Source organism: Globicephala melas, chromosome 18, assembly GCF_963455315.2.
Source record: "Globicephala melas chromosome 18, mGloMel1.2, whole genome shotgun sequence".
NCBI lineage: Eukaryota > Metazoa > Chordata > Mammalia > Artiodactyla > Delphinidae > Globicephala > Globicephala melas.
The window spans coordinates 64,434,994-64,450,013 of NC_083331.1; the positions used below are offsets into that span (position 1 = coordinate 64,434,994).

Sequence of the window (15,020 nt, forward strand, 5' to 3'; positions counted from 1 at the left end):
ATCCTTGAGTCACTGTTGGAGTTAGATTTCAAGACCCTCAAGATCCTTGATTTTACTCTCAGTTAAAGGAAAAAAGCATCTAGGGAATTCTCTGGTGGTCCAGAGGTTGGGACTCCAAGCTCTCACTGCCTAGGGCCCAGGTTGTATCCCTGGTTGAAGAACTAAGATCCCGCAAGCCACGGTGTGGTCAATGAAAAAAAGAATAAAAACAGTTAAATTTTTCTTCAAATTGAAGATCTGAAAATTCAAAGTGACTTGCCTTTGCTAATTTCCCCAACACATAAATGATTCCAAACTAATGGGTATCTAGAAAATCTAAGTTATGCAAGATTTAAGAATATTGTAATAATTAACAATATCAGTTGTATCTTATATGCAATAAATATTAACGTATTAATTGCACTGTTCCAAAGCCTTCAATCTGCTATCGTGAACAGATACGTGCCTTTATGATGTATAATAATTTAAAAGTTTCAGAGACAGTGCTTCAAAGCTTTAATGTTCACACAAATGACCTGGGAATCTTGTTAAAATGTTGACTCTGGTTCAGGAGGTCTGAGAACTTGTATCTTTCTTCTTTATTTTTCTTCAATTTTAGCCATGCCACATGGCTTGTGGGATCTTAGTTCCCCGATCCCCAACCAGGGACTGAACCCAGGCCCCTGGCAGTGAGAGGGCAGAGTCCTAACCACTGGACCACCAGGGAATTCCCGAGAACTTGTATTTTTTTTTTAATAAATATATTTATTTATTTATTTTTGGCTGCATTGGGTCTTTGTTGTTGGGTCTTCGTTGCTGCACACAGGGTTTCTCTAGTTGCGGAAAGTGGGGGCTCCTCTCTGTTGCGGTGCACGGGCTTCTCATTTGGTGGCTTCTCTTGTTGCAGAGCTCGGGTTCTAGAGCACAGGCTTCAGTAGTTGTGGCGCACAGGCTTAGCTGCTCTGCGGCATGTGGGATCTTAGCTGCTCTGCGGCATGTGGGATCTTCCTGGACCAGGGCTTGAACCTGTGTCCCCTGCATTCCCACCAGGGAAGTCCCGAGAACTGGTATTTTTTACCCTTTCCCAGGTGACGCCGCTGCTGTTGATTCATGGGCCACACAGGGTACAGAGCATGATACCTGCCTTTAATCATTATTTCAATTGAATTTTTTAAAATACGCCAAAAAGTAAAATAGTGACTTAATGTTTTCTTCTTGCCACCAGGATGTCTTACTTTGTTTAGAATATATTACATACATATTTTTGTCTCTCTGTAGTTATCAGTCTCTTGCTTAGATCAATAGTACTTATTAGCACAGGAATCTGGGAACTTTATCTGATAAAGAAACCCTTTGTTTACTTGATATTCAGAAATCAGGCCAGGAGCCAGCATTTGTATAGCAGAATTAGGTTCCCATGGCAACCTCAGGGCTTTGCCACTTTTGTTGCTATGTAGGATAGGAAAACTCCGGAGGTGGACCTTAAAGCTCTTTGTGAGCTAAATCCTGTTCGGCAGCGTTTTAACTCCTCCCTATTGTGTGCCTGTTGTATCAGAGGATTCGTCTTCAACAGTTTCTGGTGAGAACTGCCTCCTGGAACAGCTTGTGAAGTTCTTGGGGCCTGCTGTCTGATTACGTGTGTCACACGCTCATCTTTATAATCCCTCGTCTTCTTGAGCAACAACAGGAATGGTCTGGTGTTGGAACCTTCCGTGTTAATGAAAGAAAGTCACTCTTACATAATTGCATGATGTCATTTTTGCACCCCTGTAATGCCTTTGTTACCCTGTGGCCCTTCCTCCTTTTAACACTTGGCATGGAAGAAATAGACCACACAGAGAGCAAAAGGAATGAAAGAATGGAATTCTTGAGTTTTTCAGCTTGAAGGGAACTGGTGCTGGCATAAAGAGCACGGTTTACAAGAAAACGTATCCAGCCAAGTTTTCCTCCACAGAAGAGAGACTGAAACACAAGTCACAGGAGAGCAAAGGTTTGGGAAGAGAGTTGGAGATCCCTGTCCCCAACTGTCACCATCCCCAAACTCCTGGGGAAGGGCAAGTTAGGGGGGATACAGGACATGGCTTGTGCCTTACTGTTAATGCAAGTTTGTGCGCCCGACGCAAAGTGAGGCCAAACCGAAACGCTGGAGTTTGGAGCAGAGAAAGTTTTATTGCAAGGCCATGCAAGCTTATGCCCTAAAAATCCTCGAGCTCCCTGAAGGGTTTCAGCAAAGCCCTTTTAAAGGCCAGGTGAGGGAAACGGGTGGCAGGGTATGTGATCAGCCTGTGCACAGTTCGCTGATTGGCTGATGCTGAGGTAGCAGGGTGGTGTCCCAGAGATAAACGTTATCAGTCCTTAGGCTCCAGCAGGCCTGGGGCTGTGTGCTGATGGTCGTTATGTCCTTAACATTTTCCATTTGTTGGAAGGGGTGGGGGGGTTTACATCTACAAAACCACTCAGGAAATGTGCATCAAATACTATTATCTAGGTACTTCAGAGAGGAGCTAAAGCAGAGGATACAGGGGAAGGCCTGTCCCCCACCGCCGAAGGCCCCATGGGGCCCTGCTCAGTTACAATTCCCCCCTTTTCTTTGATACTCCTCAATCTTGAGGAGACAAATTTTTTTTTAACTTATTTATTTATTTTTGGCTGCGTTGGGTCTTCCTTGCTGCGCACGGGCTTTCTCTAGTTGCGGTGAGCAGGGACTACTCTTTGTTGTGGTGCGCGAGCTTCTCATTGCGGTGGCTTCTCTTGTTGCAGAGCACGGGCTCTTGGTGCGTGGGTTTCAGTACTTGTGGCACACAGGCTCTAGAGCACAGGCTCAGTAGCTGTGGCGCACGGGCTTAGTTGCTCCGCAGCATGTGGGATCTTCCCAGACCAGGGATCAAACCCGTGTCCCCTGCATTGGCAGGTAGATTCTTAACCACTGTGCCACCAGGGAAGTCCTGAGAACAAGTTTTGAACAAGAAAAGGAATAAAGGTGCGGATAAGGAGGTTACTTGACAGAGGAACCCACATTCCGGCCAACACTGCTTTGAGAATGGCTTGGGGCACAGCTACTCCATTTTTACTTCCACATGCATTTTTTTCTTCAATGGTCAAAGCAGATGTCACCATTAGTGATTTTAATGCTTTTCTATATATGAGAAGATGCAAGGATTTGGACTCATAAAATCTTCTGAAAAGATCTAACTATCTGAAGGCCTGTTCTGTCAGTTTTTCCCAGAGCACAGCGTGCCTCATTCCTCATCTCCACCTTGAACTCCTTTCAGGGGTGCTGAAGGTCAGCGGCTGCAGTGGCGAGGTAGACTGGCAAGTGCCAATTTTCAGCTGGGAAGTAGATGAGGACTCAGTTACATCCGTCCTTTAAAATCCTGTAGCAGGGGCTTCCCTGGTGGTGCAGTGGATAAGAATCTGCCTGCCAATGCAGGGGACACAGGTTCAATCCCTGGTCTGGGAAGATCCCACATGCCACGGAGCAACTAAGCCCGTGCGCCGCAACTGCTGAGCTTGCATTCTAGAGCCCGTTAGCCACAACTACTGAAGCCCGCACGCCTAGAGCCCATGCTCTGCAAAAAGAGAAGCCACCGCGATGAGAAGCCCGTGCACCGGAGTGAAGAGTAGCCCCCGGCTCACCGCAACTAGAGAAAGCCCACACGCAGCAACAAAGACCCAACACAACCAAAAAAACAAACAAAAAAAATCCTGTAGCAAAGGTGATTTTGAAAACAAAATAAATTTTAAAAATATCTGCCCAGAAAAGTGGAAACCACTTTGCTAAAGTTTAAGAGACAACAACAGGAAGATAAATAAGAACCTTGCTTAAATCTAGAGAATGTTGTTACCGAACCAAAGCCAATCCGCTGACGCTGGGTTGTGGTGAAGGAAAATGTAACTTTGTTGGAAAGGTGCCAATACAAGGAGGACAGGTGGCTCATGCTCTAAAACCCCAGGCTCCCCGATGGTTTGGGGGGGAAAGTTTCTACAGGCAAAATCTGGGGTGAGGGCTGCGGGGTGTGGCTGATTGGTTGGTGGTGAGGCAACACAGCACTGCTCCAGGAATCCCGTGCGCAGCCTGAAGTTACCGTCCTCCACCTGGGCGGGGGCCTCAGTATATTCCTTGAGGGGGAACCAGGACCCTGTCCCCAAGGCTGCACTATTGTTTCCTGACTGCTCCTCTTTCTTCTGCATTCGCTCCCTTCCCTGATTAGCAACTGTCTGAATCTGCCCTTTGGAAGTCAGGGAAGGTCAAGGAGGTTGAAAGAAGCCTATTTCCTACAAACAAGAAAGAGGGACACAGTCACAGAAAGGATTTGTGCCCAGGAGGGCCCCACAGGGTCCCGCTCCATTTCAGTATGATCTGTAATCAGGTTAGGCCTATAATCCATACTCTTCATCCTCCACAGTACAAGCACAGACACACTGTTTCCACATTGACAAGGCCATCTTCGCCTGTTACCTGGGAGCCCAGACCTGGTTCTCTGTGCACACTGATGTCTAGGCCCTTTCCTTTCCCATTTAACTAATACCCAATTCTCTTCTGCAAATAAAGGACACTCAGGACTCTCACTCATTTCAGGAGAAACATCAAACCCCTAAAAATAGGGAGTTACCTTATGGGTAAAAAAACAACAAAATAAAACAAAAAACATTACATTAATACCTTCTCTCTTTGGACATTCAGGCATAGGGTCTCTTTCTCTTTATCAGGATTATCTCCACTGATAACAAAGGAAACAGTGATTAAAGGTAAGGTAGTCCCCTTCATTTTCAGCAGCCCATGCTGTGACGAAACTGTCACCAACAAAGCCCATTAACAATTCCCTGGGAGAAAAATTGAATCTGAGTAATAAAATAAACCCTAACTTTTTCTTTCCCTTTGTGCTTAGTCTAGTTTTGAAGCAGGAGGGAAGGGGGCAGGGTACAATTTTTAAAAGAATGACTTAGACACAGGACATAACGAAAACTGAATAGAACCAACTAGGTCCAAGTGGCGGAAGATTCTACTTCCAGTAGACCTTGAGCCTCATTATATGTTCACTGTAATACATTAGCATGCGAAATGACACACCCACCAGAGCTATGACAGTTCTGAGGCCAACCACAAAAGGTTAAAAAGTGGGCAGTGGACCAATGCCTGGAGATCCCCACCCCTTCCCCAAAATAATTAGAATAATCTTCCCACTCATTAGCCTATGAAATTACCCAGCCCATAAAGACTAACCACACCGTATTTCAGGGCCTCTCGCCTTCTGAGATGTCCGACACTCTGTCTGTGGAGTGTTTCTCTCTAAATAAATCCACTTCTTACCTACCACTTTGTCTCTCACTGAATTCTTTCTGCAAGGAGCTGGGTTTAGGCTGGGTTCGAGTCCTGGGCACTTGGATTCAAGTCCCAATCTGAGCTGCAGGGCTTCAGTTTCACTTGCTTACAGGGCGCGCAGAGGCCTCGCACCTGGCCCTTCAGACCAGAGTCCCTAGTGCAAAATGGCTGTGCTGACACCTCAGCTTGGCTGGCCCGGGGCAGAAATGCTACGCTTGGCACTTGAATCTGGTACACCCCCTCCCCAAGAACTTTATAAAGCAGCCCTGCCTACGGCCTTTTGGAGAGAGTATGTACTCTAGCCAGGAGCTTGCACCTCTCCATTTTTTGATCAAAGACTAAAGATGTCCTTTGCTTCTGAACAGTACTTAGTTCAGAAGGGCAGCCCTAGAACTGGTAACTTGGCAACTACCCTCACACCAAAAAGGCCAGATCCATCCTATTACTCCCTAGTCTATACGAAGGATGAATTACACAAAGCCCAGAAATGGGGCTTCAAAAGAGATCTAGGAGGCCATGGACGGGTAGTTAATGAATGTGGGCAATACTTTTTGCCCCAAACAGCAGCTTGTCAAGTCAAAAGGGAGGCTCATCAAGGAACTCACTATGGGAGGGATGCCCGGTATAATTGGTTAGTTCACCTCATGGTAACTCCCGGCACGAAAAGTATAATTAGTCTGATAGTTGAGACGCATCCCAACTGCACAATGAACATCCCCAACACCAGACCCCCAGAGGCCCCCAGATAAGGCCTATTCAGACCAGAGGGACAAATCCTGGAGAAGACTGACAGACTGACTTCACTGTCATGCCGAGAGCATAGGGCAACTTCAGGTATCTCTCGGCGCTAGTGGACATGTTTTCAGGGTGGGTAGAAGGGTTCCCCGCTAGAACTGAAATGGCAGGCGAAGTGGTTAAAGTAAAAGAGATAATCGCCGGGTTTGGGCTCCCAGGATCCTTACAAAGTGCTAATGGCCCAGCATTCCTGTCTCAAGTGACAAAAGGGATGACAAGTGCCCTGGGCATAAAATAAAATGGACCTTGCAGTCAGCCTGGCGACCCCAATCATCAGGGAAGGTAGAGAGATCTAATTAGACCTTAAAGTGAACCTCAGCAAAGCTATGCCAGGAGACTCAAGAAAACTGGATTCAGTTAATTCCAACTGCTCGACTCAGCCTGTGGTTATCCCCAAGGGATAAGTTAAAGGGTGTTTGAAGTCATGTACCGTAAACCCACTCCCCAAGCCCAAGAGAAGTGACACTTTAACCCCCTTGAAATGGAACGACTCGAGTGTGTCCTCCAGGTAGGAGACACCGTGGTAACCAGGTGCTGCCCGCACCCTCCGACCTGCCCCCCACCCCTTCCGGCCACAGGACCAGGTGTATCTGAAAACCCGGAAAAGCTGCGGCCCCGCGATACCAGCGACTCCTTAGAGGAACGGACCCCACTTGGTGATGCTACGCACCCATCCGCCCGGAAGCCGCTGGGCGTCACTCCACGGGGACACGACACTCGCGTGAAGGGGGCCCCGGAGCCCCAACTTCCAGAGGGACAACCTGGGGAAACAGACCCCCCTGGTTACTCGTGCGAACCCCTCTCTGACCTAAAGCTTCTCTTCCGAAAATCAACAAAAGTCTGTCTCAAAAGAGCAGACGACTAATTGTAGGAATCAACTGTGCTCAGAGGGGAGCTAGTGACCTTGGCCGGGGGAACCATACACAACACTGACATCATAAAAAAGCTAACAGCCACCCTGGTCACAGCGGCCAGCGAGACCGGCCCGGACTTCCAGATGTGACAAAAGGCCGCCGACTCACTGACCGGTATGGTCCTGGGGGACCGAGTTGCCCCGGATCATCCTTAGCTTCCCCAGGGAGGAGGGGGGCGGGGGTCTGTGCACCGGGCAGCACGTGAAGCTGTTTTCACGTGGACGCACGCGGCCTAATTGGAGGAGGCGCGCACAGACCACTGGGAAGGCCGCTTGGCTGCAGAAACCAGGCCGCCTGACCTGGTGAACACTTCTGGAACCGGGGAAACGCCGGCCACCCTCGCGCCGCTGGGGTTGGGCCTTTCCTGGGCCCCTTAATGACCCTCCGGATCTATAAAACTCCAGACGGCGGTCACTCACGGACGCAACAGTTAGGGCTGGGGCCCCGGGAGGCCACCAGACACGGCTACAGGCGGCGGGAGACGTCCTGCTCCTCCCCCCGGGGCCTGACGACCCCACACTCAGCAGGAAACAGCTCCAGGAGCCGAACCTGCGCCCCTCAGCACCCCTCAGGAACGAGGCGCAGGACAGAAGCCAGAGGAGGGACGTGTCACCGGCAAAGCCCATCAACAAGTCCCGGGGAGGAAACACAGAATCTGGGTCGTAAAATAAAATCTTACCTTTTTTCTTTTCCTTTGTGCTTAGTCCAGCTCGCACCTGGCCCTTCGGAACAGAGCCCCGGCTGTGAAACGGCTGCGCCAACACCGGAGCCCAGCGGGCCTGCACCCAAAGAAGCTGCACCCATCACCGTGATTCAAGATGGCGGTGAGGGGGCCGTGTGCAGAGATGCTGCACCCGGCCCCGCAATCTGGAGCATAGCTGCGCCCGACCCACCAAAACTCCGCCCCCCTCCCCGCTCACGGAACCAATAAAGCAGCCAGGCGAGTGCTTTCCGGGGGAGTGTGTGCCAGAGCGTAAGCTGTCGCATCTCCCTTCTCTCTTCTCTCATCAAAGACTAAAGCTTTCCTTTGCTTCTCATCTGAACTTGGGATCCTTCTATGGGCACCAGGTGGAAGGACTCCTGTTGGGGTCTGACTCGGGAGGGTCGGTGACAGAACAGGAAGAAATCAAACCCTCTTCTGCCCAATAAAGGTATGTGACATCTCCTAAGGGAGAAAAAGTGAGCTAGCTAAGAAAATTATTGGTTTCTTAGATGTGAGTGCAGTCTGCATCGTTCCCTTGAAAAGTGGTTATTTACTTTTGGAAACTTGTGCCTCCCCTCCTGATAGAAGCCAGGTGAGGTTTATAGACCTTCTTGTTCTATCAGGTCAGAGGCTTAAAGAAACAGACACTCAGGAACCTCTCAGGTGGGATTCTGGAAGAAATCCCTCTCAGGTGGGATTCTGGAAGAAAATCCGTTGTCCGGGAGACCCAGGCTCACACGAGACCCAGGAGCCAGCAGCATCAAGTGTTTTCTCCTTCAGACGGCCCACCCTACTGACCTGAGCCCCAGCAAACGCCCCTGTCACTCTAAACGGAGTGATTTAGACTTGAGACTTGGCGACTGGCCAGGGGAATGGAGCCTGACGCAGGTGATGAGACCCTCCTGGGGATGAGGTTTTCCTACGAGGACGGGTCTCCTGAAGGTGATGGGTAGAGATTCACGTGAGAGTTGAACAAGGGCCCTCAATAAAAAACCAGGGGCAAGAGGAATGGTGTGGACCCTGGGGAGTTCCCACGAAGGGACCTTTTTGCAAAAGGCCCAGTTCTTTAAGTGATTTCCCTTTTAGAATCTGGGAAAAGACAAGTTGTCAAAAACCTAAGCCATTTCCTTCTGCACTGAAATAAATTCCCTTTTGAGTTTATTCCGGCCCTTGAGTTAACTGAATTAGAATATCCCTCCCAGTGCAGTGCTGCAGTTCTAGGGAGGCTGATGGGACAGGGTGGTGAGATGGGAAAGGGGACCCAGTCTCCTCTCCTCTATTCACTGACCTACTGGGGAGAGAGTATCATCCTGTCAAGTGGACCGTGACCCAGAAACTCAGGTCTTGAGCGACAGCCCTGTGGAGGGTGACAGAGCCAGGAGGTGAGGGGAAATTCCGCACAATATCAGGGAGCTCTTAGTGCAAGGCTCAAGCACGCCAGTGAGAATGAATCTGCTGTCTGTCACTACATAACCCACCCGAGACATAAGTGGCTTAAAACAGCGGTCATTTATTCATGGCTTAGTACAGTTGTGAGGGCTGATTAGGCGGTGCTGTTGCTGGCCTCCCTGGGCTCACTCACAGGCCCAGCTGGAGGCCCAGCTGGCGCTGGGTGTCCAAGACAGGCCTCACTTCCATCGCAGGGCTGAGCTGGGATGGCTGGAAGAGATGGGATGGACTGGTTTCTCTCTCCACGTGGCCTTTCATCTCAGGCTGCTTACAGTTTGGTGGTCAGGGAGGGAGTCTGATGGGGTAAGCTGTGAGCTGAGGTCTCCTAAAGGATTAGAAGGCAGCAGTGAGTTTGCCCAAGGGTGAGAGGCTGGTAAGAGGGAGGAAAGTGATTTATAAGAGGGAAAAACATGTGCCAAGATCCTGTGAGGGAGGAGGAAGTATGATGCTTTCTAGAAAAACAGGAATAAAGTTAGGCTGGTTACTGCACAGAATACAAGAAAAGATGGAGGGTGGCTGCCAGGCCATGCAGGTTCAAGGAGCTGAGGATTTTCTGTTTAATCTTCATACTAGGAAAAATGGGAAAGATTAAAAGGTTTTAAGCAATGCGGTGACATGATACAAGTTGCTCTTTAAAGAAAGAGCGTGGGGGTTTCCCTGGTGGCGCAGTGCTTAGGAATCCGCCTGCCAATGCTGGGGACATGGGTTGGATCCCTGGTCTGGGAAGATCCCACGTGCTGCAGAGTAACTAAGCCCATGCGCCACAACTACTAAGGCTGTGCCCTAGAGCCCGTGCTTTGCAACAAGAGAAGCTACCGCAATGAGAAGCCTGCGCACCGCAACTAAGAGTAGCCCCTGCTCGCCGCAACTAGAGAAAGCCCCCGTGCAGCAACAAAGACCCAACGCAGCCAAAAATAATTAATTAATTAATTTTTTAAAAAAATTAGAGCATGGTTATGTATTCGAGGTATTGCAGGGGGACTGGAAGCAGGCTTTCTCAACCTCAGCACCACTGACATTTTGGACCAGATAATTCTCTGTCAGTGGTGGGAGCTGTCCTGTACATTGTAAGATGCATAGCAGTGTCCTCGACCTCTACACACTAGATGGCAGTAGTCACTGCCCCTGCCTCCCCCGCACTTAGTTGTAACAACTGATAATGTATCCAGACATTACCAGATGTCCTCTGGGGGAGCCGAATTCCCAGTTGAGAACCACTGGGCTGGAGTGAATGCTGGGCTTCTCTGGCCAGTATGACTGTCTTCCAGGAGAGAAAGAGCCCAGCTCTTCACTGGGCTTGAGTGGTGGAGCTGGAGCTGAGATAAGCAGATGGGATTAGAGATTCAAGGAGATGAACTCAACAGTATTTGGGTGGACAGACCCATCAGGACAGTCCAGTCCTCAGTCCTCCCTCCGCTTCCCTCCTTCAACATTGTACCCGCTCTGAAAAAAGAATCTGGTGTTGGGAATACTCATGGTCAGATGGCAAAAGGATAACACGTGAAGTATAAATTTCATGTTCACTCCTTTGTTATTTGTTGATGCAAGGCTCGTGCAGGGTCAAAGTCTGATCAAGGAAATGATTGAAGATCAGCAAGGCAGTGTGTTTACAGGCTTAGTTTGGAATAAGGGAGGTCTAGGGATTTGGAGAGCAAACCCTGAGAAGTGAGGGCAGTGGAGAGAGGGCTCTGGAATGAACTTGCATGAGTCACTGGCAGCAAACCTTAGCAGTGAGGGCTGCAACTGTCCGATGTCCCAGCCATCAGCCCACCTGTCTGCAGAGGCCAACTTGTTCTTTCTTATTGTAATTGTGCCCTCCTTCCCTTGGTTTTTACACAAAGACTCATAGTTCTCTATCCCGTGCCTGCCTGTAAGGGAGGATTGTGAGTTCCCAACCTTAAAACAGTTGGAATTCATCGGATAAAAGATCCTGCCCTTATTTCTGTACCTACAGAGTGCAGTTTTCTGCAGGAGAGGAAAGGTTGTGTTTTCTGCCCCTATAAAGAAAAATTAGAAACCAAAACCCCTTCCAAATCAAGGTATTTTTCTTGAGTCAAAAGCATCTCCTGAGCCTCCAGCCAAGTCCATCAAAAGGCTTTGTTAGATGATCTAAAGCTACCAGGGTTCATAAAGGTCATCATATCATTCAGGCTGAGCTTGAGAAGTCTGTCCTTTCTCTGCTTCTCACATGCAGAGGAAATTGAATGAGAAATTTTCACGTCATTTCTACCCTACCCACACTCTTTTCTTTCTGACTTAATGAATATAATCACCCAGAAGATAACCAGTCATGTTATGGTCTATTTTACTGTGAAAGTGTTATTATTAAATTAATGACAATGTAATCACATAAAATTTGGAAAACAGTATGAAAAACTGTCAATTCTTTTCTTCACGGTCAGAAGGCTGGTGCCTTTCCATCCACCTCCCAATATTTCTACTGGACAAAGGTGACCATGAATCATCACCACAAACCACAGAGCCAACAGCCAAGACCCTGTCCTACCCATTCTCACTTAGAAGTGAGCAGAAGACTCTTTTAGAGTAAATTCCAATTAATAAACGTAGATGGGTTGGCAGAAATGTTAAAAATTACCATGTGGTAAACATCATAGTAGTAATAGTTACAGGTAAGAATAAATGCTAAAATTACTAGGCAAAAATATGATGAGAAACAAGATATTGCATACTTACCTGGCAGGGGAGATACGATGATCACAAAGGTGGTTTTCCCAGGACGAGCGTCATCCATTGCACTCTGGATGTGCTGACCCCTGAGATTTCCCCAAATATGGGAAACTCGACCGCATAATTTGTGGTAGTGGGGGACTGCGTTCGTGCTTTTCCCTGGAAAAAAAAAAAAGAAACAGGATATTGGCATAGACTCAAAGTTATATCGCCACAAAACCCTTAGTAAGTTGAAAGGGAAATGGTAAATTCACAGTGGAGAAACCTGTGATTGAGTTAATATCACCAATGCTGAAACATATCTACATCATGGGTCTCCTAATATGATGTCAGCTTGACTGTCTACAGAGTGCCCAGATTCACCATTGTTTCTGGGTGAGTCTGTGAGGATGATTAGCCTTTGAAACAGTGGACTCTTTAAAGTAGATTGCCAACCCCCAACCTGTTAAGGGCCTGAATAGAAGCAGGGCAGAAGACAGAGGAATTCAGTCCCTTTTTTCCTGTCTCACCGCTTGAGTGGACATCTCATCTCATCTTCTCCTGCCCTTGGACTGGGATTTACATCTTTGCCTCCCTTGGTACTCAGGCCTTCTTCGGACTTGGACTGAATTACACCACTGGCTCTCTTGGGTCTCCAGTTTTCAGACGGCAGATTGTGAAACTTCTCAGCCCTCATAATCACGTAAGCCAATTCCTCGTAATAAATCTCCCTTATCTAGGTATGTATGTATCTCTATCTATGTATATGTCGATGAAAAATAGATCAATAGTCAACCTAAGAAAGAAATGGAAAATTTTATTGGTGCCAACCCGAGGATTATAACCCTGGAACACTGTCTTTTAGAAAACTCTGAGGACTGTTCTGCCCCGTTAGAGATCAAAGCACAGTTATATATGTTTTTGAGACAAAGGGTAATTTGTCAAATGACGTATTGACAGTTCCACAGTCCAGATCTGCAGGTACCAAGTAAGTAGTGGGACATCTGACACCTTACAAGATGAAGAAGGCAGGTTATCTCCTGAGGAGTTATCAAGTAATGGGTCATCCTGACTCTTTACAAGGTTAAGAAGGAATGTTATCTCCTAAGGAGGTCTGGTCAATGCAGATGCACAATACACACTAAAGGGGAGGGAGGAGGCCCAAACAAAGAAAGAAAAGTTAAATTTTTCTTGTCTTGCCATAAAATATGAATTTTATTTCATCTCCTGTTAGTTTTTTTCTCTGGAAGGACACAACATCATTTCTGTGTTATTCTTGCCAAAAATGCGTACCTGAATTTAATCACAAGAAGACATTAGACAAGCCCAGAATTCACCAGGAACCTTCGTGTTGCCGAATTCAATAATCATTTCTCATTCCACGTTTTACTCAACCTATAAGTATTATGTAATATTGTTAAACAGCTGTCTTTAAATCACTTTCTTCTCTTGCTCTCTAGGGCATAACTCTCTTTTGATTCTCCTCCTACCTTATAGTTAGTCTCCTCTTCTGATTTCTTTTCATCTTCCTACTAATGGAATTTTACTTTCCATCAACTGTACTGACCCCCAAGGTGATCTCATCTACTCCTATGGCTTTGTAGCTGCAGGAGGACCACTGATTACAGTCTCATTCTAGGCAGCAGGAATAAAGAAGGGAAGGATAAGACCCCCAACCAACACCCTTAAATATAAGCACAAAACTCCTCCACCGACGTTCCACCAGCCAGAATTTAGTCCCACGGCCGCTCTTAGCTGGAAGGACCATGTGCCAAGCTGCCAACAAGGTTCTGTTATCGCAGAATAAGAGAAAGACAGACATTGGATAACTAATAACTCTTCTATAGGTGGCAAATCTTATCACTCCTCTGGTTTACACAGTGCAGAAGTCAGATGGATCTAGAATAAAACAAGTGGATTATTATAAACTTAATCAGATGTTAACTCTATTAACAGCTGCTGTTCTAGGTAGAATTCTTTCCTAGAGAAAATTAACACAGCACCTGGTACCCAATATGTAGCTCTTGAGCTGACAGTTTCTTTCCTCTCAGGGAACATAATAGGCTGTTGGATGTTCTCCTGATGTAGAATGAATGACATAAAGTGACAGAAGGCGTTTTGTCACAATTTGGTCTGCAGTGACTTTATCATCTCCTTATTACACAGGGTATCAGTCTGGTCCACTACATTGATAACATCGTGCCGATAGGACCTGCAGAGTAGGAAGTAGCAGGCTTTGCACTAAGTGCTTATCTCAGGGAGACGTGAGCTGCTGTGGTGTATCAGCCACACTCAGGGATAGCACTGAATAAGTTGATGTGAAATATTCCCTGTCAGCAAAATTTTGAGTAGTACGTGCATATCATTACCCACTTTGCCTAGAAGGCATGGCCTGAGAAATATGAACAGACGTGAAGGTTTATGTCCCTTTCCCCACCTTCCTTCCTCCCTTCCTCCCTCCCTCCCTCCCTCCCTCCTGTCTATCTGTCTATCTATCTATCTATCATCTATCATAGCTAAAATTTTAGCCAGATGATAGGAATTAATGGTTGGAAGATTTGTAACAAGTTCTAGGGAAGAGATACATGCACGGATGGATGTATCTTTTGGCATCGCAGTGAGACAGTATTTTCGTCCTGTGCGAATGCCCACTGGAAGTCCCTCCCTGCTGAGGATGTTTTCACATTGGGTATTCCCACTCTACGACAGCTCTTTGCTCAGCCTCTTCGAGACCTGCCCAATGAGTTTATGCACAAAGTGGCAAAGGTGCTAGGGATGGAAACCTGCCTGGACTCAGTAATACAGATCCCTTCTCTCCAAGTTAGCCTGGCTGCTGTCACTGCTGAGCGTCCAGCTTGCCCACAACAGCAGCACCCAACCCTGATACCCTAATATGGCGCCACGCCTTGGGTACACGAAGCCGGCCCAGCCATCAGATGGCGTGTTGATGCCACGGGCCCCTCCACTGTAGCTGGGGCAACAATTTGTCCTCAGTGGAATAGACACCTTCTGGATTTGTGCCAGCCCCGCCATCCCTGGGACTTACCGAATGCCTTATTCAAGGTCATGCATTCCGTTCCAGAGTTGATTCTGATCAAGGGCACTTAACCATGTGCATGAGCTATGGGGCTGCAAATTCTCTATATCAGTTTCACTAGATTAGGTCTAACCGGCCCAGGGTCCTGACCTC

The 15,020-nt window shown here is 47.6% G+C and overlaps 1 non-coding gene across 1 annotated transcript; it reads left to right on the plus strand.

Annotated features, from left to right (window-relative positions):
* Positions 1-11,849: 11,849 nt before the first annotated feature.
* Positions 11,850-12,013, plus strand: LOC115853476 (U1 spliceosomal RNA). The gene has a single exon (XR_004039599.1). It is a non-coding gene; the product is annotated as a U1 spliceosomal RNA (small nuclear RNA).
* The last annotated feature ends 3,007 nt before the right edge of the window (positions 12,014-15,020 follow it).